Source organism: Lissotriton helveticus, chromosome 12 (assembly GCF_964261635.1).
Source record: "Lissotriton helveticus chromosome 12, aLisHel1.1, whole genome shotgun sequence".
Lineage (NCBI taxonomy): Eukaryota > Metazoa > Chordata > Amphibia > Caudata > Salamandridae > Lissotriton > Lissotriton helveticus.
In genome coordinates this window covers 466,056,430-466,078,578 of record NC_136073.1, presented here as the reverse complement: position 1 = coordinate 466,078,578, position 22,149 = coordinate 466,056,430, and the positions used below count along the sequence as shown (strand labels likewise).

Here is a 22,149-nt window from a genome sequence, read left to right as displayed (position 1 = left end):
TGGCGCCCAAGGACAACGTTGGTTTTGAAATAAAATCTGAGTCTAACATCTGCAAATATATCTCATACACATTGATTGTGCATTACCCATTCTTAGAGAAATTTCAGGTAGATCTTCATATATTCTTCTTCCTTCACCCCCCAAATGATGTAGGATGGCTTGCCTCATAGCAGGATCATACTTATTACCCCCAATCGCTAGTGCATAGGTCAAGAACAATTTCTCCCACTATTTCCAGGGCACAGTGGGATCACCAGGAGGTGATAAGAATGGTGGAGGAGACGTCATATTTTGGTCGGCCATGTTACCTGTAAAGGAAATTCTAAAATAATAACTATAAATTAAGCATTTGCTATAACAAACTGTTGCAGAATATGTACAGTCTTCTTTTTTTCTTCTTCCAATTTCTGACAGTTGCCAAGGATTTTCCTCCAACTCCCTGAAAGAACTTCAACAAAGCAGAACTAAGTCCCTTTTCTGTTTCTCTTTTTTTGTTCTTCCTTTCAGCTCCTACCCCCATCTCCCCCACAATTCCGGAGAGGCAGCAATAGAGGAGAAAGGATTCTGTGAGGAAGATTACACAGTAAGAACCTGGAATCACCCGCTCAAGTAATTCGCCACCAACACACCACGGCAGGTGCGCATATGCCTCTCACATCCGCTGAGACCAGGTACAGTTGTGTGAATGCTACTCGCAGCCACCGGAGCTCGCACAGGTCTTGTGCTAATTCCCTTTGTTCGAAGAAGGCTTGTGCGAAGGCCCTTCATGAGCTCTGGAGCATGCGCAGAGCAGTGGGCTGGCAAAGGTTCCTCTGGCTCATTCAGAACTCACTGGTTCCTAGCTTAGGGCTAATAATGTGCTGATAACAAATTCCTCCCAAGTAAGTGCTGCGGCAAGTACTTAGCTGCCAAGCTTCCCATGCGTGATGTGCTGCTCCAGTGCATTTTTGTTTCTCATTTGAATTCTGGGACTTGCAATCCTGTTTTATAAGGGCATAAACAAGGCAACAAGTCCCAGAATTCACACAAAAAACTTGGAGTGGAGCATTGCATCATGCATTCACCTGGGAAACTTGGTAGGGCAGCAAGTGCTGACTTTAAGGTTGTGTGGCTTGTTGCCACCACAATGTGTTAAACGTGCAGGACTCCATTTGCATGACAGGCTGACGTGAGATAAGAGCTGTCTGCAGAGATCTTTTTGGTTTACCTGGCATTTTTCAGGGGATAACTATGACATGACAACTCCGGTGATTAATGTACTTGATCGAATGATCTGTGATTTGTCTGTTGACTGTTTGGACTCATGGAAAAGTAGCATAGAGGGTTAATGTTCTAATTGCAAAGCACAACTTGTAATGTGCATATCGTAAGTTTGTATTTTTTCTAGATAAGTCATTGTGTACTGCTTTTTTCACAGATCCTTTTTTTGTTGTTTGGAGCTCATACATTATAATCTTTCTAATATAGCCCATTGAGCTATGAACTGGTGTCAAAACACTGCATGCAAACTCCTATACATGGCAATAGACCCGATTCACGCAGGAGACTCGTGACTTTTTAAGCCCCAGATTGCTTTATTATAGGTGCCTCCTGTTATTCCCGATCTACTAACTAAGGATTTCCATAAAAATGACACCTCCTCGAGGCAGACGTAAAGTTGGAGAAAATATTTATTTTCTCAAAATCTGTCCAGCTCTGCATGTGTGCTGCCCCGGCCGCACACCACAGATACAAAGTGGTAAAGTGTTCAACTGTGTCAAAGCATATACTTTAGTGCAGAAATGGTATCTTTTTAATATGAAATCTGTGCTGTACATCGAGCACATACCTTTTGTCAGAACCCCTTTCAGAGGACCACGGGGCACTGGGGTTTCTGGTCCCAACCGGCAAAGAAGGAGGGGGGATAGATAGGCCTTTTACACCTGTTGTCACGGAGCCCGACCTACTGTGGTACCCGAGCCAAGTACGCGGCTCTTAGTGATAACTATGGTCGAGCAGACCAAGGCTCCCTCTGGATGGTGGTGGTTTGGGGAAGGAGTGTAAATGCAGGTCTGTGAACACGACTCCTAACTCAAGGCATTCACAGCAATTTCAATAAATCAATGTCCAGTCAAATACTTATTACTTTAAAAAATATATATTTTATTTCTAACGCTGCACATTCAAAGGAATGTTATGGCATATAAACAGTAACAAATATCCCTTTGATGTTGGGGCTCTAGTGTTTCGTTAGCCACTCCCGCTCTTCATTATGTGGCAGGGGTTATTCCCATTCACTGGTGGTTGCATCAAGGGAGTGCTGTCTTGTAGGCCTGAGTTTAAAATTTCGCTCTGATTCTTTCTAAAATATTAACAAAAGTGCCTTGGTGCTGCAGTGCCCTCAGCGAGTTCCCCAGGGTCCAAAAGGCCCTTAACCAGTCATACCTGCTCCAGCATCAAGGAAGCTTGCGATGTCTTAGCGAGTGCCCCAACCTAGCGACTGCCCCAACCAGCAGCGATCAGTGGAGCTCTTGTGCTCCTTCTGCACAGTAAGTCTTGGAGTGGAGTGGAGTGGGGGATTGGATTCCTGTGCTCCAGGCTGGGGTCCCGGTGATGCAGCAATGTACACACTGCATCTTCCTCTCTTCTTTCCCCCTCCACCAACCCTCCATTCATGTTTCTTCTTTCCCCTCTGCCTCATACCTGTAGTTTCTTCCCCCCTCAATCACCCCATCCCTGTTATTTTTTTTCACCTCTCTAGCAGATGGCATTATTCCAGAGAGGATGTGGCGTAACAGCGAGAGCTACCGACTTTGGAGCTGGGGGAACCAGGTTCGAGTTTCTGTTTGCGATCAATATCCTGTGATTGTGGGCAAATCACCTAATCCACGGTGCCTACTAAAAATCAATGTGTCTTTCTGTAATGTAACTGATGCTCAGGTAAAGCACTCCACTACCTTCGGGTTGAGTTCACGCTTTACAAGACTGCAAAAGGAAAAATAAAATACATTACACTTGGACAGATTTTATGTCTCAGCTAGACAATTCATCCGCTATCTCGGCAACCCCCCCACCCCCCCTCCCATGTTGCTTTCATTGTCCCACCCCTCTTGACATTCAAAAAAGTGCTGTGACGTGTACAGCGCAGGCTTTGTCATAGCGCTTTTCTCAGTGACTTTCAGCAATGCTGAAAAGCATAATTGTTGCTATACAACATGACTACAAGGCATTCAAATTGACAACACAAATTGCTTGGGCATTGCCGATATCTACTGGCTTCGCAAAGGCTTGTTTTAATGTTCTTTGTGAGTGCAAACATGCCTGTACATGTGGATAAAACGTTAAATGTTATTTATTTAAAATGTCTATACATGTATATAATGCTGCACAATATTTGTTTAATAAATGAAAGTGGGTTCATTCATTTGTTGTTATAGTAGAATCTTCAGTAAATAATTACTTCAACATGACTAAAGTCCACATGTTGGTTATTTAAATTAGTGAATCTATGGCTATTGAGAGTTGTTTGTATGCTAGCATTATACAATATGTAGTTCAGGCAGGCCTACTGGCTTTGGCATAACATTTCATAATAAACCGATCAAGCCTATGAAATCTGGCATACTTTTCCCATTGCATGGATGAAGCCATTATCTTTTTTTTAAATTTAAGGTAAAGCAGCTTTTTTAGGAAATAATAATAATACAATAAGTTATTTAAAATAAATCAAACTTAAGATTTTCAGATACTAACAAATGTGTATAATAAGAGAAGCTGTTTTAACTTTTTCCGAGGAAATAAGTGAAGAAAGAAAATGGGGGGAGGGACATTTAGGAGAAGACCAATATGTAAAATGTTTATGTAATATAGTATTAATAAAAAAGTAGAAGAAAAATATAACCAGCATTTACAATGCAACGGTTTCGCCTTTGCAAAAGTTTGAGCTATTGTCATTGTAAATGACAACAATTTTATTTATGTGTTGGTTTTGAAAAACAGATAAATAAATGGCATTGTAATTTACATTGCCAACAGCTTAATCTCTCGCAAATGTAAGACCTATTGTACCCTACTGGACGAGCTTAGCAGACAGCAATTACTACCACACACACACACACACCCAGAGCCAGCCACACACACACACACACACACACCCCCAGAGCCACACACACACCCCCAGAGCCACACACACAGCCCCAGAGCCACACACACACCCCCAGAGCCACACACACACACACCCAGAGCCACACACACACCCCCAGAGCCACACACACACCCCCAGAGCCACACACACACCCCCAGAGCCACACACACACCCCCAGAGCCACACACACACACCCAGAGCCACACACACACCCAGAGCCACACACACACCCAGAGCCACACAGACACCCAGAGCCACACAGACACCCAGAGCCACACACACACCCACACACCCAGAGCCACCCACACACCCAGAGCCACCCACACACCCAGAGCCACACACACCCACACACCCAGAGCCACACACACACACACACCCAGAGCCACACACACACACCCAGAGCCACACACACACACACCCAGAGCCACACCCAGAGCCACACACACACACACACTCAGAGCCACCCACACACCCAGAGCCACACACACCCAGAGCCACACACACTCACACACCCAGAGCCACACACACCCACACACCCAGAGCCACACACACCCACACACCCAGAGCCACACACACCCACACACCCAGAGCCACACACACCCACACACCCAGAACCACACACACCCACACCCCCAGAGCCACACACCCACACACCCAGAGCCACACACACACACCTAGGAGAGCAAGCACAGCGAGGTGGCAGGGAAGCAAGCACAGCGAGGGGGCAGGGAAGCAAGCACAGCGAGGGGGCAGGGAAGCAAGCACAGCAAGAGGGCAGGGAAGCAAGCAGGAACCAAGTACGTTACATGAGGAGAATTGTACATATTCACACATTACAGATTCAAACGAGAAAGAAGAAAAAGTAAAATAAAACAACAGATGGCAGTCACACATAAAACAAAAAAAACACATTAGGACGAGGATCGTATAGGCATTGAATTTCAAATGTACAATATTGTAAGAACTTCCTTGAGGGATATGTAAAGGGACGTATCAGTTCTGGAAGTGTCTTTGGAAGAGAAGATGTGACTATGCCGAACAGTAGTCCGGACCCCACCCACACCCTACAAGCCTCTACAGTTTTAGAGGTAGCTGCTTTCTATTAATGACAAACAACAGAGCGGACCTCGTGTGTTTTTTTACATGTGACAGAAAGCGCCTGACAAAATTGCCAACTGCCCCAGTGGATGGTTGAATGTACTTGTACAGCGCATCGGTGCAGAGAAAGTCGCCTCAATGCGCTTTCTGCATGGAAGAGCATTAATCGAGGTGTTAAGAATAGGCAGTGGGTGTGAGCTTTTCCTTCTGAAGAGGGGGGCAGGTCTTGGGGTGGGGTTCACAGGAGCTTTGGCTAAGTTTAAGTGCCCCCAGGTTGAATGCGAAGGCTATGAATTTTGCTCAAATCAGGTGCTTGTCACTTCCGCCCCAAAACCCTCAGCTCCCTCCCCCGCCAACGCACCCCCCTTTATTTTATGGGGCATCATATCTCCCTCTAGTGAGAGATCGGAGCATTACACAAAGAAAATACCCAGCTACAAGTAGCGCCCTAAACCTCCAGGGGGATGCTTTGAAACCAGGGGACCCTCAGCCCCGCCCCCCACCCCCACACTCACGTTCATTATCACCCCGATAGCTGCACACACATACTCAGTTTACAGGCTGGCTGGTTGAATCGGACCCGTGACCTGCAGATCACCGCATCCTTCAACAGCAAGTGTTCCACTCACTGAGCCATCCTGAGATGTTGCATTCAGTGAATGTAATGGGAGCTCATTTACATGGTCAGCGGCTGTCCTTGGCATCTGACCCGGGTCCGGCTCTCCTGGACCTGCGTTGGGCCTCCTGCTTGCACCACCCGATTGAAAAGATCCGACGTACCAATGCACAGCTCTCAATGACGTGGGTTGGAAGGGTTAAACGGTTTCCATAAATGCACTCTACCTGCAAATCAACAAGCCCGCCCCCCTGCCCTCAACACACACACACGACACATCTCCGAGGCTGACAACGCCGCTACAGATCTGATGGCTCGAGAATGTGTTCTACTGATACTATAGCACCTCGAAGACTCGGGTGCCAAGTAAGCGCTAGAGAGTTCACAATCTGGGACCACTTTAAGGAGCATCAAGGAATAAGAGAGGGGGCGGAGTGTGCAACAAAGACTTGATAGTATAGCATCCCGAAGACTCGTGTGTCTAGTAAGCGCTAGAGAGTGCACAACCTGGGACCTTTTTAAGCTATGGTCAGATCATCCCTCATACAGACCAGGTCTGGGGGTAGGGGGTTGTCAGGGTCAAGAATAACAGGGAGATCGGAGGGGGAGAGGGGCGGGGGAAAGCTAAAGGTACCTAGTGAAAGGTGGTAAAGAGAGGACAGAATAAGCAGATCAATAAAGAGGCAGAGGGTGAGAGAGAGATGGGTAATTAAGAAAGTACACCCAGAGGGGTGAGGGGGGACCCCGGAAGCGTGAGCAGGGAATGAGAAAGGCAGGATTAATATAACACATGAGAAATAATGTGAGAAGGGAACGGGCACACAGACAGCGGGTGGCGGAAACAGGATAAAAAAAAGTAGTACAAAATGCCGCTTACCTGCTACCAAATCAAGGAAAGTAAAATCGCGCGGCCCACCCCTGCAAAGCACACGTTGGAAATGACCAAAACATGCCGAGACAAACAAAAAAAAACAACCGCCCACCGCCACATGACGTTCTAAAAGGGGCGGGATGAGTAAAAATCGCCGGAACGCCCACGAATCTGCTCGGGCAATGACGGACAGATCTCTCTTCCAATGGCTAGCCTCCATTTATGGAGCTAGCCAATGGAAGAGAGAGGCGGGACAAAGCCCCGTACTGTTCTAACATAAGATTTCGCCTGCGCGAACACTGCTGCGCAGTGCTATGCCAGGCGAAACCTAAAAAGTTGCTAAAAATAATATTGAATAACATTGCAGAGATATAAACATCTTACGAGGGTTTAAAATTTGCTGCTGAAATACAGTTAGTATCTTGAACAGTCATATCTAAAAATGTAGTTACAGGTAGCCAATATAAATCTCTATTTACAGATGGACAATACAATGAAGCAAACACTGTATCTAATCTGATGATGACAAACGCTATACCAACAAGCTTTAAAAGAAGTATTTGATGACATTTCCAATTAAGGGCCTTATTAAAATGTCGGGCGGACCGTTGCGAAATCAGGACTGACCAACAAGCGGTCAGTGGTCCCAACCGACTAATTAGGATGCAACCGAACACTATTCGGTAGCATTTCTATACTTGTCAATGGGAGCATGTATTCTGGCCGGAATGCATGCTCCGATTGTGAAATAGGAGGTGCAGTTCATCCCTGCACAGGGTACAAGAATCAACAGGGGGCTACCATAGGTGCCCCCTCTGCCTCCAACAGGAGGCCTTGCACCCATGGGGACCCTGCTGGGGGCCGCCAAAGTCGAGTTCCGATAGCCATTTTGTTGGAAAGGCTGTTGAAACCCGACATTGTAATCCCAAAGGCGGAAAGAGCTGTCATTGGGATTACTGTCAGCATTCCAACTGGTGGCTCTCTGAGCCCGTGGGAAGCCAGTCCGAATGATGGTTCGGATTCATTTCCGACCGCCTCCATCGTTGAGGCGGTCGGAAAGGAATCCAACCAGCATATTATGATGCGGTCGGAAAAGGAGCCTTTTCTGACCACATCGTAATATGGCCCTAAGTGTAATTTGTTGAAACACATGCCAACATGAGATCCAATAGCTTCATATACTCAAAATCCGAGGAGATCTCATCAGATAAACTTCCAAGAAAAAGTTTCAGGGGGATAAGGTAGACTTGAAATGAAAAATTAAGGAAAGTAGGGACCAAACCTCTCTTGAAAAGAAGCAGTAGAAGGACAGTGGAATAAGAGGTGAGCGAAATCACTATTCGGATGGTCACATATCGATCGCGTAGGCGTGACATCCGTATAATATTTTGCTATAGTAGATGGGGTAAGGTAGTGCCTGTGATATAAAAAGAACAAGGATTGTGAAGTAGAAGCAGTCCTGGAAATTTTGTGTATTCTCTCCTAAATCTTTTTCCAGAAAGGAATAGTCCAGGTACATCCCAAGTCAAATTCCCATTGAACTTCCACCTTCGATTTAGGTATAGAAAGTGCAGAAGAATATAAAAGATTGTAAATAAATGATACCTTAGTAAAAGATTTAAGAGTAGAGAAAAGGGAGGATTGCGATGAAGATAACAATGAAGAATATTAGAGGAAAAGGTACTTAGGCAAAAAGGAGCAAGGACAGTTGGAATTGAGAAAAGTAAAATGGAGCATCATCTGTAAGTAAATCCTTGACCCATATTATACCCCTTTGTCAGCAAGACCTCCAGAGCAATGATTTATCATTGATAGTAATAAGACTGTGATACCAAGGAGAGGACTTCAGGAGTACCAAGTTACTGTAGGAGAATGACAATAAGGTTTTAGTAATTTAAAAGTATGTTTAAGAAGTGGAGAAGCTATGATAGAAGTATTAGAGGAGAAGAATAAGATTTCTATAGTAGAAAATGGAGTAAGGAAGTGACACTCCTTGTCGGACCATAAAGGCAAAAACTGATAACGAGTCAAAGCCCTCTAAATGCTTGTTTTAAGCACAAAAGCTTTATGATCGATGCAGTAATTTGGAAAATGAACTCCACCTTCTTGCTGGGGTTTCTGAAGGCGAGCAAAAGAAATTCTAGACTTATTAGTCTTAAGAAACTTACAGATTTTGAGTCCAATTGTTTAAAGAAAGAAACAGGAATATATATAGAGTCATGGATAGAGTATATAAGATAATGGGTGAAATCATCATTTTAGTGGAGTTCAAACGACCCCACCAGGAAAGAAACTGGGGAATCCATAATGAAAGAAGTTTATCAACCTTACTGAGACAATCCTTTCCATTACATTGATGGAGTCCTTAATAGAAGGAAAAAAAAACACCTAAATATTGATTCAGTTGTATTCCAGTGAAAACCAGTAGTTAAAAAACGGTTGTTTATAGCAAAATTTTGTACGTTGAAAGATTTCTGTTTTTTTTTTTTTTTTTTTTTTAAATAATTTTTATTGGTATAACAGTAAAGTACCAAAGTTAAAAGAAAAACATAATATGGAACAGTAGAGTGATAAAACGTATATCATCAAAAGATATTATAGCAAGGAACAATCTGATACAGAGATAATGAGAAAAGGGGTAAAGAAACCATCTTATGAATGAGAAAATGAGTAAGAATAGTTATGGATACATATTAAAACAGGTGGTAATGGAATAACAATTTTAAACGTAAGGAGTAAGAAGAAAGAAAAATGGGGAGAAGAGAGAAGAAAACAAGAAAAGGAGAGAAGAGGGAAAGGGGGAAGGATGAGACAAGTAATTAATGTATGGCAGGGTTGGAAGATAGGAAAGTAGTAAAGGGAATCCAAAGTAAGTCAGACTTGATTTTCTGAGATAACGTTGATGATGAGACAGTAGAGATTCTATGTTCATTGTAAATCAGGTTCCACCACATTAATGTCCACATTTTAGAATTATCTTTCCAACAAGTTAAAATAACTTTAAATGCAAGTGAAATGAAAAGGTCAAACAGTTTCAACTTTGGTGAGGAGTCCAAAAGATCATCAGACATGGACCCAAGAAATACATTTTGTATTGATAAGGGGATATTACAATTAAATATTTTAGAGGATATAGACCAAGTGGATTTCCAAAACTTAAGAACATTGGGACAGTAATATATTAAATGTAACAATGAGCCATCCGAGGAGAGACATGACCAACAAAGGGGAGAATAAGAGGGATTAATCTTATGAATATGAACCGGAGTGCAAACCGCTCTGTTGTAGAGAAAAAATAAAGATTGAGTGATGTTAGCAGCTTTTGAGGTAGTGAAATGTTTTGCCATAGTTTATTCCATCTGTTAGTGGAAAGGGATATAGAGAGGTCTTGTTCCCAAGCTAATTCTATAGTGGATTTTGGTCTATCAGATATGGGAGTAGACAAAAGCGTATATATAACAGAAGCTTTGGGAGTGGAGTTGGGTAGAATTGTGGTCAAAGGGGTCAGGGAAGTAAATGGAGTGGTATCATCAGAAAAATGTTTGGATGACAAGAATGGCCGTAGGGCATTGGATATTTGTGAGTATTGGGGAAAGTAGTATAGCGGTAAATTGTAACGTTCTTGTAATGCAGTGAAGGGAATGACAGAGTTATGGGATACTTATTGATGAACATAAAAAATACCCTTTTCTTTCCAATGTTTGAAGTAGAATGATTTGTGTCGGAATTTTATGAATTTATTATACCACATGGAAGAGACAAGAAATGCTTGCTGAAAGGTAGCACCATCTGTAAACAGTGAATGTATCAACATTTTAAAATGGGGTATTGAGAAATGAAGGTACAATTGGACATAGAGCAGATGTCGGAAAAGGAAAATTCATGTAGTAAGGAGCGCTCAAAAGCAATCCATCTGGGTAGTGGTGAATCATGATCCTGCTTATTAAAAGCATAGAATTGTCTAAGTAAAAAAGCGGTATGATATAATTTAAAATTAGGAAATCGTACACCTCCTTCCGTTTTTGGTTTAATTAATTTAGATAAGGCAATACGAGGTGGTTTATTATTCCACAAGAATTTAATACAAAGAGAATCAAGTTGTTTAAAATAGTAATTGGGAATTTTAAATGGTAACAAAGAAAGTAAAAAAAGAATGAGGGGAACAATCATCATTTTGATGGTATCCAATCTACCCCACCAAGATAGAAAAAGAGGAGACCAGGAATTAAATGAATTTTTAATCTTAAGTTTTAGTGCATTAAAATTGTGTGAAAGAGTGTGAGGGATATTAGAGGAAAACCATACCCCCAGGTATTTCATTTTAGAGGGACACCACTTGAAATTTGTGTCAGAAAACATGTATTGATAACAGGTGGAGTTTAAAGGTAAGACCTCAGTTTTGGAAAAAGTTAGTTTATAGCCAGAAACTTAAGAGTATAAATCTATTTCTTGTAAAAAAAAAAGGAGGCAGTGAGGTAGGAGGGTTAGAGAGAGAGACCAGGATATCATCTGCAAAGGCAGATAATTTGATTTCGTTGGATTTATGTAAAGATTTCAGTTTTATCAGAGTTTATTTTGTTACTGGAAACTAAAGAAAATGGATATATTTCATAAAGCTAGGCAGGCATGAAGAATCGGATTAGAAAGAAAAAGGAGAAAATCATCTGCATATGCAGAAAGTTTCAAGTACCTATCTCCGGAAAGAAAGCCTTCAAATTTTGTGTTACTTCTAATGCGGGACAGAAAGGGCTCAAGACTCAACCATCCAAGCAATGTGGAATCTCCCTGAAGTGGTGGGTTATTTCAAATGCACAAGATGCAAGTCTTGCAAAATGGTTATAGAAACTAAATCTTTTTGCTACAAACATCATACCATTGAACTTAAAACGCGCACAAACTGTAATTCAAGTGACGTAATTTACGCTTTTGTATGTCCATGCAACCAACTATATGCCGGTCAGACAAGACAAAAAGTCAAGACACGGATTCTGCAGCATTGCAGCAGGATTCGCTGCAATACCACAGGTGCCCCATTAGTGGAACACTTCAGGACACAAACCCATTCACCAGATTCTATCAGATGGTTGGTCCTTGAGAGAGTGTCCCTGGGAGCAAGGGGAGGGGCTTGGGGCCCATCCTAAACTTGAGAGGGTAAATGGATGTACCTCTTAGACACAGTCAACAACGGGTTAAATTAACTGGATGGCACCAATGCCCAATTAGCAGGTCTAACGGCTGAATAACTATGGGCTAGGTGATATTTAAGAAAGTGCCATTATGGATGTTCAATATGGGCTAATATTGTTGATCCTCCGCCCAATTTCATCTGTTTTCAATTTCTGAAATCCCATGTATTGTAACACCATTTGCTTTTCTGGATGCCATGTGTCAAATGACAATATCCATGATGTTACGAATGTTGTCATACTCAATGTTTTTTATAAATATGCAATGTTTTTTCACTGTACTATGCATCAAATGGTAGTTCTAGCTAAACTTGACGCTCTATTCGCACTAGTACCCTGTTAAAATAAGGAACACTGTAGACACTTCCATGAATGTAAGTTTCTCCAATTGGATGACACCACCATCCACGGGGGATGCAAGATATAGATTCACCTTTACTGCAATTTCTAAGCTTGTTTGGGATGCCATGCGCCCTTCTGCCCAACATACTTAATAAGACATTAACGTATACGAGAGCTCCATTTATTGGACGTTGCCACTATCTCCCAGGGTTATTATTACATGATGTCAGACCAGTACTCGGTCGCAATACATTGAATATGTCTGCAACACTATCGACTTGCACCTAGACATGAGCTCCATCCTCCGGGGACATTACTATACTCCAGACGCACAAACCAATCCATTTGGTATACTAGTTTCAAGATATGTTTACTTGAAGTCTGTTCACGTTGAACAGGAGATGTAGCCGATCGTCTGTCGAGCATCTTTGCTCCTCAGTTAGCCTTGCCCTCTCCCCATTGGTCAATGACCGACGAGCCTCCATGATGCCATGTAGTGGCTGCACTTCACCGTGCACGCACGCCACGTCGCGGCTAGAAATACCTTGTCCCGCGGCAGCCGTGATCACTTTTTGAGCCGACCGGCCGTGAGAAAGTTAAGCGTGTTGTTGTTTCTAACCCTGCCCTGTTTATATTGTGTAGATGGGCATGAAGCTTTGGTTTGGTGCTCTCCGCCTGAGCTAGGCAGCTTTGTTTTAGCTTTCGGTTTGTGTCGTAATAATTAGTTTTACAGTCCTTCAATCATGAAATTACTCTGTGAACTGGCAGCACTGATTATAGGAGGACGCTGTTGTGTCCAGTAATTACCCGAGGATGCCAATATATGATTATCACTCTGACTGGTATATCGCTTTGAAAGCGCTCATGTTTAATCCTGCCCAGCCTCTAAATTTCTTGTTGTTTAGAATGGTGAGCACCAAGTATGTCTTTTTTAATATAGGCCGGTGCTACCAGGCACCACAGTATTAGCATACAAACAGTTTATATGAATGTCACTTTGACTGATATAGTGCTTGGAGAGCGCTCATGTTTAATCCTGCCCTGCCTCTGAGTTTGTTGTTGTGTAGAATGTCGAGCACTAAGTCTTTTTTAAACATTAGAGTAAGACCGCGCCAGAGTTGGTTCTACTAGGCATACATTTTTCGACCAATACCATTTAGATGGGTGAGCTCTGTTCTTAAGACATACACCCAATATATAGAACTGTGATCTTTTGTAATTTCATCCGGCGCTACCGGATTGATACAGCAACCGGGAGGGGGCACGCCCCCTTTTTACTCTCCACAGTAATCCGGGTCCAGTTGGACACATAGTATGCACAGATATGTCCTATATAGACATTCTTGGGACAGATTGTGGCTGTTTTTGAATATCCGTGCGGGCTTGTACAATTGTAGTGAGTGAACAGGCCATGTTTTTGTTTTATTGACCACTTTTAATTATTATTTCAAGAGTTTTGGTTACACTTGTTCCCTTTATTCTATAGATATTTTGGATTTGTTTCAACCTACTGCGAGGGATAGAGACACCGCTGTAGGAGACTCTTCATTAATTAACGATTGAGTAAGTTAATAAGATTGGCACTACTTTAATTAGAGTGATATCTAACTCAGACTGCAGATATTTGACTTTTTTTCCCTCTACCTTTAGGAGCCAAATCAAGCCCATATCTTCTAACCACACGGTGGAGTACCAGACACACCAGTAGCATTCACATGATTTCTTTATGTCCTTCCCCTCACACACTTTTTCGATTATTCACAGGTGCTCTTCTCAGTTCAGTCCTGATGAAGACCCCACCGTGAGGACACTAATCCAGCCTGCACCTTGGGGGTCGAAACGTCAACAATACATAGACAGCATACAACACAAACTCTGGCGACTAATTTAAAAAGTGGATGTTCATTAGAGTTATGTGTAAACCCAGGAACATTTGACCTGTTCTAGGCCGGAAAGGTTCATATCATGTATAACTGATGTGTATATATGTCTCAAACATCTCTTCCCTGTCCTTCACCCACACGCTACCACTTGACTCCCATACCTTTTCCCCTTTTTCTATCCACACCAAGAGCACTGTAAAATATATATTGCACTGTGATATAATTGAGCAGTGTGTTACCATCATCTATTAATGCTTTGACTGTAATCGCATTAGATGCTTTTGTTCCAAGTGAATACATTGGATTCATGCTCTATATGAAAGAAAAAACAGGTGAATGCTACTATTTATTGTCCATCAAAAGTGTTGCTACCTTGACCACTCATCTATTTGTACTGTATCCTTTTAGACATCTTGCGAAAGAAAACTTTTATTTCCTCGCCAAAGAATTAGTTTTTTTAGACTTTGCTTTGTTGAGCACCTTCAGTAAGTCAGTCAATTTTCGGAAATAGAGAATAATACCTTTGGGATTAGGCGTGGAGGATTAAAGTTGAGGGCGTGGACCCAATCGATGTGCTCTCGGAATATTTAGCACTGTTGAAGAAGGTAAGCCCACTAATTGGGGCAAAACGAAGTAGAGAAATAAAGTCAGTACCTTTAAGAGCTTCCGGAAAGCCATTAAGCTAAAGGTTATTCCTCTGGTTCTATTTTCTAAATCTTTGGATTGTGCCTTCAACAACACAACGTCCTTTTCCAAAGTAGAGATTTTTCCTGTCTGTCTTGCACATCAGTAATGCACATTCCAAAGCCGAAACTCTTTCCTTCTGAGACCATTTGTCATCTAGGTTTTGCGTACGCATGTTGTTCTCTTCTACAAATGGTCGTAATGCTCCTATTTCGTCCAACACTAGCTCAAGAGATGTAGGTGAGGGTGGTTTGCCAGGAGAAGGCGGGTCCTGTTTTACTCGCTTGTGTGTAGACGCAGGTGTAGTATGACAAGACTTCGGGGGAGGTGGAGTAGATGAAGACATTGTAGGAACAGCTGGTAAACTCACAATAGGCAACTTATGAGGTTATGAGCACAGTGATAACTTATTAGTAGATGGCTGTGATGAGTGAGCGTAGCACAATAGGCATCTGCACAGCGTTTGAATTGTGGACAACTCTGTTCAACATATTCTTAGCTAGACTGCTTTTAGCAGTTCGTAGTTTGTAAGTGTACTCGCAGGATATGGTTGTGTGTTCCTGTCGAGGCAGCTCAAACCAAACTTGACTACACAGGAGGAGGCTGGAGGCTGTGGAACGCATGAAACAGCCGCACACAGCTGATTCACTGATGCAGAGGCTGCTGGCTGCTTGGTGTCCGGACCGCGGCTCTGCAAATTGTTTCCTGGGCCGGGAGGTGGCGGAGATATTTTTGACTGGAAGCCACGGCACCGTTTCAGTCAGCCCAAGCCTCATTTGCATTTTGTGGAAGCACTGACTCACCTGCACGGCAAATGCAAATATCCCACGGCAAAGTGCGCTCGTGACGCCCTTCCCATGGTCAGGTGTGTAACGCCACGCTGTCCCTGGAAGACTAACACATCACGCAGAGGCGCGTTTGCACTACCAGCATCCGGGAGCTCTGACGGCATTGACGTTTTAGCCTCTGGTTGCTGCATCACAAGAGATAGAATCAGAAAGGGTTCCAGTTGTGTATTATTTTGGAATTGTTCTTGCCCTCCACTTGTTTCCTGTTATGGCAATGTGATAGTTCATATTGACATTTCCCACTCCCTTCTACCATGTGGAGGCCTCTGATTAAGTCTTATAAAACTGTACACAGAGAGCTGAGAGTTTGAGAGGACATTCACACCAGTGATATCAAGACTGAATGACAACTTCAGCACCCATCCTAATCGAAGGCTGCTGTGTGAAATATTCACAGTGACCCTGGTTACCGAAATAGCAGGCTTGCTATTCCGACTGGACGCCCAAGACCGTTCCTCTCACTCTCGCCCCTTGCTGGGCTAAGCTTGCCTGTTGTTAGCTGAGGAGGAGGACTACACGTCCAAGTGTTCTTTGCAGCACCGCAAGTCTCCTGCTGGTGTCGGCACACCTTCAAGCTACAGGAGGTGCCAACAAAAAGCCCCAGGGGCTCCTGCATCAGGCCAATGGCGGGCCCGTCTGTGCCCGTCCCGAGAGACCGAGGCAGGACAGGGCCGAACACCTAACATCTGTTGCTGACTATGGGTAAGCTTAAACATCACGCCAATCTTGACTGGGGAAGGGTGAAAGCCAAGAAATTGTGCCTCCATTATCTCTTATTTGACTACTGCTGTGGGGGCATTAAATGAAGAAATTCAGGATGTCGAGGAACAGTTGGGCCCAGGGGGTGGTTTTGGACATGATGGGAACTTACAATCCATCTCCAGTAATACTCCTAGTGAGAGAGAACACCTGGTCTCCCCTGGCATCACTGTGGTCCTTGGCAAGGAGGTGAGCGACGATGCTTCAAAAGGAGTGCCGCAAGGCAGTGTATCCATTGCCACAAACTCTTTGGTTGCGAATAATGGGAGATTGGAGGGAGTAGTACCTGTTGTTTCAGCGGGGGCCACTTATAAGAAAAAATGGAGAAAGGGCATGAAGACGGGGACAATTATTGGCGATTGTCAGCCTGGAGCTGGGCGTAGTGGAGCTAAGGGTATAGAGGACTGGGCTAAAGAACATCTTGCCTCTGTTATTAGAAATACAATCCAATCATATTTTGAGACTTTTTGGGGAACACTTGTAGGACTTGATTAATTATATTAAAACTGCACTAGAACCTATGACAGTTAAAATGGCGCTTATGGAAACGCACCTAAATAATATGAGGGACCCGAAGACTGGTTGGACCCAGATTAATGCCCCAAGTGTCCAGATGGGCATACGTCACAAATAGGCAGAATCTCCAGAGGGGGGCCTCACTTATTGGTCCGCATTTGGAGAATTCTTTAAGTAACCCAGCCTCTAATAATCCTTTAACTGGTGCTTCTTCTATTCCTGGAGGGTCTCAAACACAGTCTGAACAGTCAGTAACCTCTGCTCACAGAGGGAGGAACACGCAGTCCACACGAGGGCAGGGGAATAAATGTAGGCTCCACTTACCCCCGGAAGCTACCCCTCTGTCAGCTGTGTTAGTAGGGTTCCGCATCCTAAAGATAATGTTAATGAGTCCTCTGAGGAACTGATTCAGAAAGTCATTCATTGGTGCACAAGGTTGTCAGAGAGCAGGGCTAAAGCAGCGCCACATATTATTATGGCAAGACGAGTGGGATGGGTTGATCGGGGCATAAAGACAGTTGATGGAGATTGGTATATCATCAATTTTAATGAAGCTATTGTAGCGAGTTGACTTTTTAAACAGCAGAGTAACTATGGCACAGGAGAAATTAGAGCGCTTCCTTTGGTTTTTTTTTACCGCCCATTTAGGAGAAATACAGTTGTTAATCCCATATCCCTGTTTGGTAATCCTGCAGAAAGGTTACAGTCTGGGCAGGACTCCAGTGGGTTGCATAGAGAATCTCACTCGATTAATGAGAACCCGAACATACAACCAGCTAGAACATCCACAAGTGTGGTTGCCCCAGTCCTTAGATCTTTTGGGAACACACCAGAACTGACCAACAGATTTGTCCCTTTGAGCCAGTTAAAATCTAGTGATTGACTAACAAATAATGCTCTTGTATCAGCCCTGACCCATCCCCACATTGGGAATCCTAGGCTGGAACATTGCGGGCGTAAAGAATAAGTGTGACAACCCCTTGTGGCTTGATTTTGTGAAGGAATATGACATATTGGGGTTTCAGGAAACATGGGAAATTGAAAACGCGTTCTGGCTGGATAGCTATGCCTCTTTTATAGAGGATGCACGACCATCCATCGCAGGTCGGTCGAAGGGCGGCCTGTTAACTCTGATCTCTCTCAAAGTGATGGGTAGTTATTGTAAACTTGGTACAGGGTCGGCGAACTGTTTAACGGTTGAGATTAACCCAGCACATGCTCCAAAGACTCTTATCATAAATTTTTATAACTCCTATGATAACTCCGTTGCTAATGAACATTTATGTAGTCTAAATCACTTTTTAGATGCTTATAGAGAGAAGCAAGTTGTGCAGTTCTCAATCATTTTACTTGGAGATTTTAATATTCACATGTGTAATAAATTGTGTCAGGTTTTTGATGAACTTGGCCCAGGTGATTACCTAGAGACCCATTTTGAACATTCCACGCAAGGGGGATGTTTAGAGGATACTCTTGCAGATTTTGGGCGGGTACTCCTGCACATGACAGAAGAAGGGGTGGGCATTCTCACCTTTGGGTAGGGGTTTGTTCTCCACTATTGATTACATATTTGTTAGTACTGCTTTATTTCCTTGCGTACTAGTTATGTAGTACATTGGTCTCATTTTAGCGATCATAATCCCTGTCATATTAGCCTACGTGGATCTCTAAAATCTGCGGGGGTGGTGGAGACCATGGCCCCCGAACCCACATAAACCCCTTCCGTGCTCGCGTCGGCCGACGCAAGTGCTACCCTCTGGGTGCTGCGAACGACCGTTGGCCGACGCAGCCCCGCCCACTCTGTCGAACACCTGCACCGTGGCGGAATTGCCGCCACAGTAAACTGGTTAAAAACCAGGGACAATGAGCGTAGGTTGCAATGGGCCCTGGTGGTACCAGACCTCTTCCTAATTGATATGCTAAATGTGGCAGGGAACGAGATATCCATCTGCCTAGATAGTACTCGAGGGGGGGGGGGGAGGCCGTCTCCGCAGCCTTTGATAAGATCTTGCAACATGTACAGAGCACCCTTTCCCTACCTAATAAGGAAGGGGCTCAGAAGTGAGAGAGATGGTTTGACTGTAATTGTTCAGCAGCCCACCAGAAGTTATTACGTGCCCTGAAACAAACACCTCAGGATAGACATAAAATAGCCATGGCAAGGTCCAAATATATAAGCGAACGTTACGTAAACGTAAAGGGGAAATTGAACAAGAAGCATGGGATGATCTGTGGACGTGCTCAAGAATAGCGTGAAATTTTGTGAAATTGTCAACAGACCCTTCTTTTCTGGCCTTGGGGGTAACACGGTTAAGTGTAACATCCCGGAGGAGCTTTAGTTTACTCATTTTAGACAAATCTATGGGGATCAACTTGATCAGGTCACCACAGGCTCTATTTGTTCAAAAGTAGCATATAACATAACGTTTTCTGCACAAGATGTGGCTGTGGCCATAGCCCAAATGTCCTGTAATAAAGCACAGGGCCCGGATGGAGCCCCTGTTGACGTTTTCAGGTCAGATGTCAATTTATGGTAAACAAATATTGGCCAATTTTTGTAATGCGGTCTGTTCCAAAGGATTGCCTAAATACTGGTCAACTTCTACTATTGTGCCCGTTTTTAGGTCGAGCTAGAGTTGCGCATGCGTAGCATGCGTGTCTTTAGGTCGAGCTAGAGTTGCGCATGCGTAGCATGCATGTCTAGCTCGGTACCTATTGTTTTTAGTTTCCTGGGAATCTGAGACAGCATTCGGCCACGCGCCTCTGCTGTCTCAGATTTCTCCTCGTGATCGCGCTTTTCCTGCTGGCTGTTTGCTGTGTGTGCATGCTGTTTCGCTTTCGTGTTTGTGTTTGTCAAGACGTGTAGTGCTGGGTGCAGACAGACACTCGCGTACACACCCCCTCCCCCCCCACCCCCACGGTCATCGGGCTCTTTTAACACACACACACGCATACATACACACGCATACACACAGACACACGCGCGCACACATCCCCCTCACACCCCACTCACCAGGTTCTTGTCGCGTGTCACACGCACGCACCCCCCTCCACCACCACCAGCACCACTCACGGGCTCGCGCGCACACATATCCCCCCCTTCACTCACCGTGCTCTTTTGTCGCGTCGCCTCGCTGCGCTCCTTTTCTCCGGCGCATATCCACACGCGGGGCACTTCTCTGGATTTTCACGCTACCGCGGGGCTCTCCCTCCATGATGGGAGCCCCGCATCAACGAGCAACAACGGCCTCTTCTGGCCGCGTCACAGACCCCGCCCATGTCACGGGCAAGGATGCCTGACTTCCTGGTTTCGCCCCCGCCGGCAACACTGCTTCTTCAGCAGTGGCGTAACATGGACGGGCTGCTTGTTTCAATTGAATATCCTTTTCGCTGCAACGCCAAACTTCAGGGGTCAAGGTGCTTGCGTGGCTTTAGGTCAGAGTGAGCAAATTAGCATATTTCTACCCTTTTGACGTAATGAAGGGGCGGGGTGCCCGGATTCGAGTACAGGTCTCAGCTCCCAGGTGTACCAAAAACTAGGCGGCTTGAAGCCTCCTGGACTGCTGGAAGGGCGGGACGGGGTGCTCTGCAGAACACGATACATACTCAAAGGCATTTTCCAAATAGCACAGGAATGCCGTACCCGTGCACAGATCATGCCACCAAACGTATGTCGCTGCCACATACATTTCTGAGCTCAAGGAAGGGAGCAGCTGGACAGGAGGGTGCAGGGCCCGCAGCTCAGCTTCATGCCAGAGACATTATATGCACATTCTTGACATTTTTTGAGCGAAGATTTCGCCGGAGGGGCATACACTGCGTCACAGCCTGGCAACTGAACCGCAAGTCAAGACTGGTCGCCGTGGTCTGTTATTAAGCACAGCAGCTACTGGTGCGGCGGAGAGAGTGCTCGACACATCCCTTTGGGTGCTGCAAGATCCCCTTCCTCCCCCCCCCCGCCGTTCTACCGGAGCGCCCCATGTGTGACCCACTTTACCCCCTTCTTGTGCAGGATAGGGACCCACACAGCTAGACCCGAACCCCTCAGACGTGCCCTTCCTCATGGCACTACATTCTGTTTCAGCAGTGAGCTGCTGTCTCCGCCGACACCACCATACAGAATTATTTGATATTGTGGTACCAATTATGTCACTCCCACACAACGCCTCGCCATGGGTAGTAAGCGCTTTACAAAGGGATTCATTACAATCCTATTTACACCCGAATAGGGTTTTGATGTTTTGCGGCTACTAACGCACTCAGGGGCGTTTCCCTGAAAGATTTTTGTCCGGAAATAACGTAACGGATTTGGTGATGGAGAACAACACCATTCTGAGTTTTAGCACACTGGACCTTGGGGAAACAGGAGGAATTAGTGCTTACGCCTCTTTCACAAGATGCGGACCTCAGAATGATGGAGTAATACTGCACCTAGTAAATATTCCATCTCCCTGTTTATTGTCACATTGTGCTTCTCTTATCCTGAACATGCATGTAATGCTTTTTTTAATTTAGCACGTATGATGTCTGCAAGATAAAAGCAATATCATAGACTGACAACTACAGAAACGCCATTGCAGCACACCCTCACCCTCACCCTCACATCCCCTCACCCTCCCTCAGACCCTCACTCTCACCCCCTCACCCTCACACACCCTTACACCCTCTCAACCTCACCCTCACACACCCTCTCACCCACCCTCACACCCCGCACCCTCACACCCCCTCACCCTCACACACACCCTCACCCTCACACCCCTACCCTCACCCCCTCACCGACTCACACCCCTTCACACCCTCATCCTCACACACCCCCTCACCCTCTCATCCCCTCACCCTCACACCCACTCACCCCCTCATCCTCACACCCCCTCACCCTCCCTCACACCCTCACACCCCCTCACCTTCACACACCCTCGCACCCTTACACACCCTCACACACCCTCACCCTCACACACCCTCTCACCCTCACACACCCTCTCACCCTCACACACCCTCTCACCCCCTCTCACCCTCACACCCCCTCACCCTCCCTCAGACCCTCACTCTCACCCCCCTCACCCTCACACACCCTCACCCTCAAACACCCTTACACCCTCTCAACCTCACCCTCACCCACCCTCACCCCCGCACCCCCACCACCCTCACCCTCACGCACCCCCTCACCCTCACACACCCCCTCACCCACCCCCTCACCCTCACACACCCCCTCATCCTCACACC

General features: G+C 45.0%; 1 protein-coding gene across 5 annotated transcripts in view; it reads left to right on the top strand.

The window, feature by feature from the left end:
• The window catches only part of GGPS1 (geranylgeranyl diphosphate synthase 1), a 144,599-nt gene that overhangs the window by 13,790 nt on the left and 108,660 nt on the right, over positions 1–22,149 (top strand). For 2 of the 5 annotated variants that reach the window (XM_078670834.1, XM_078670835.1), the window contains one exon: positions 508–671. The gene's annotated coding sequence lies outside the window, so the exon portion shown is untranslated. Of the gene's footprint in view, positions 1–507; positions 672–13,722; positions 13,800–22,149 lie in introns of all 5 variants that reach the window. The other 3 variants (XM_078670838.1, XM_078670836.1, XM_078670837.1) reach the window with 3 other exon arrangements.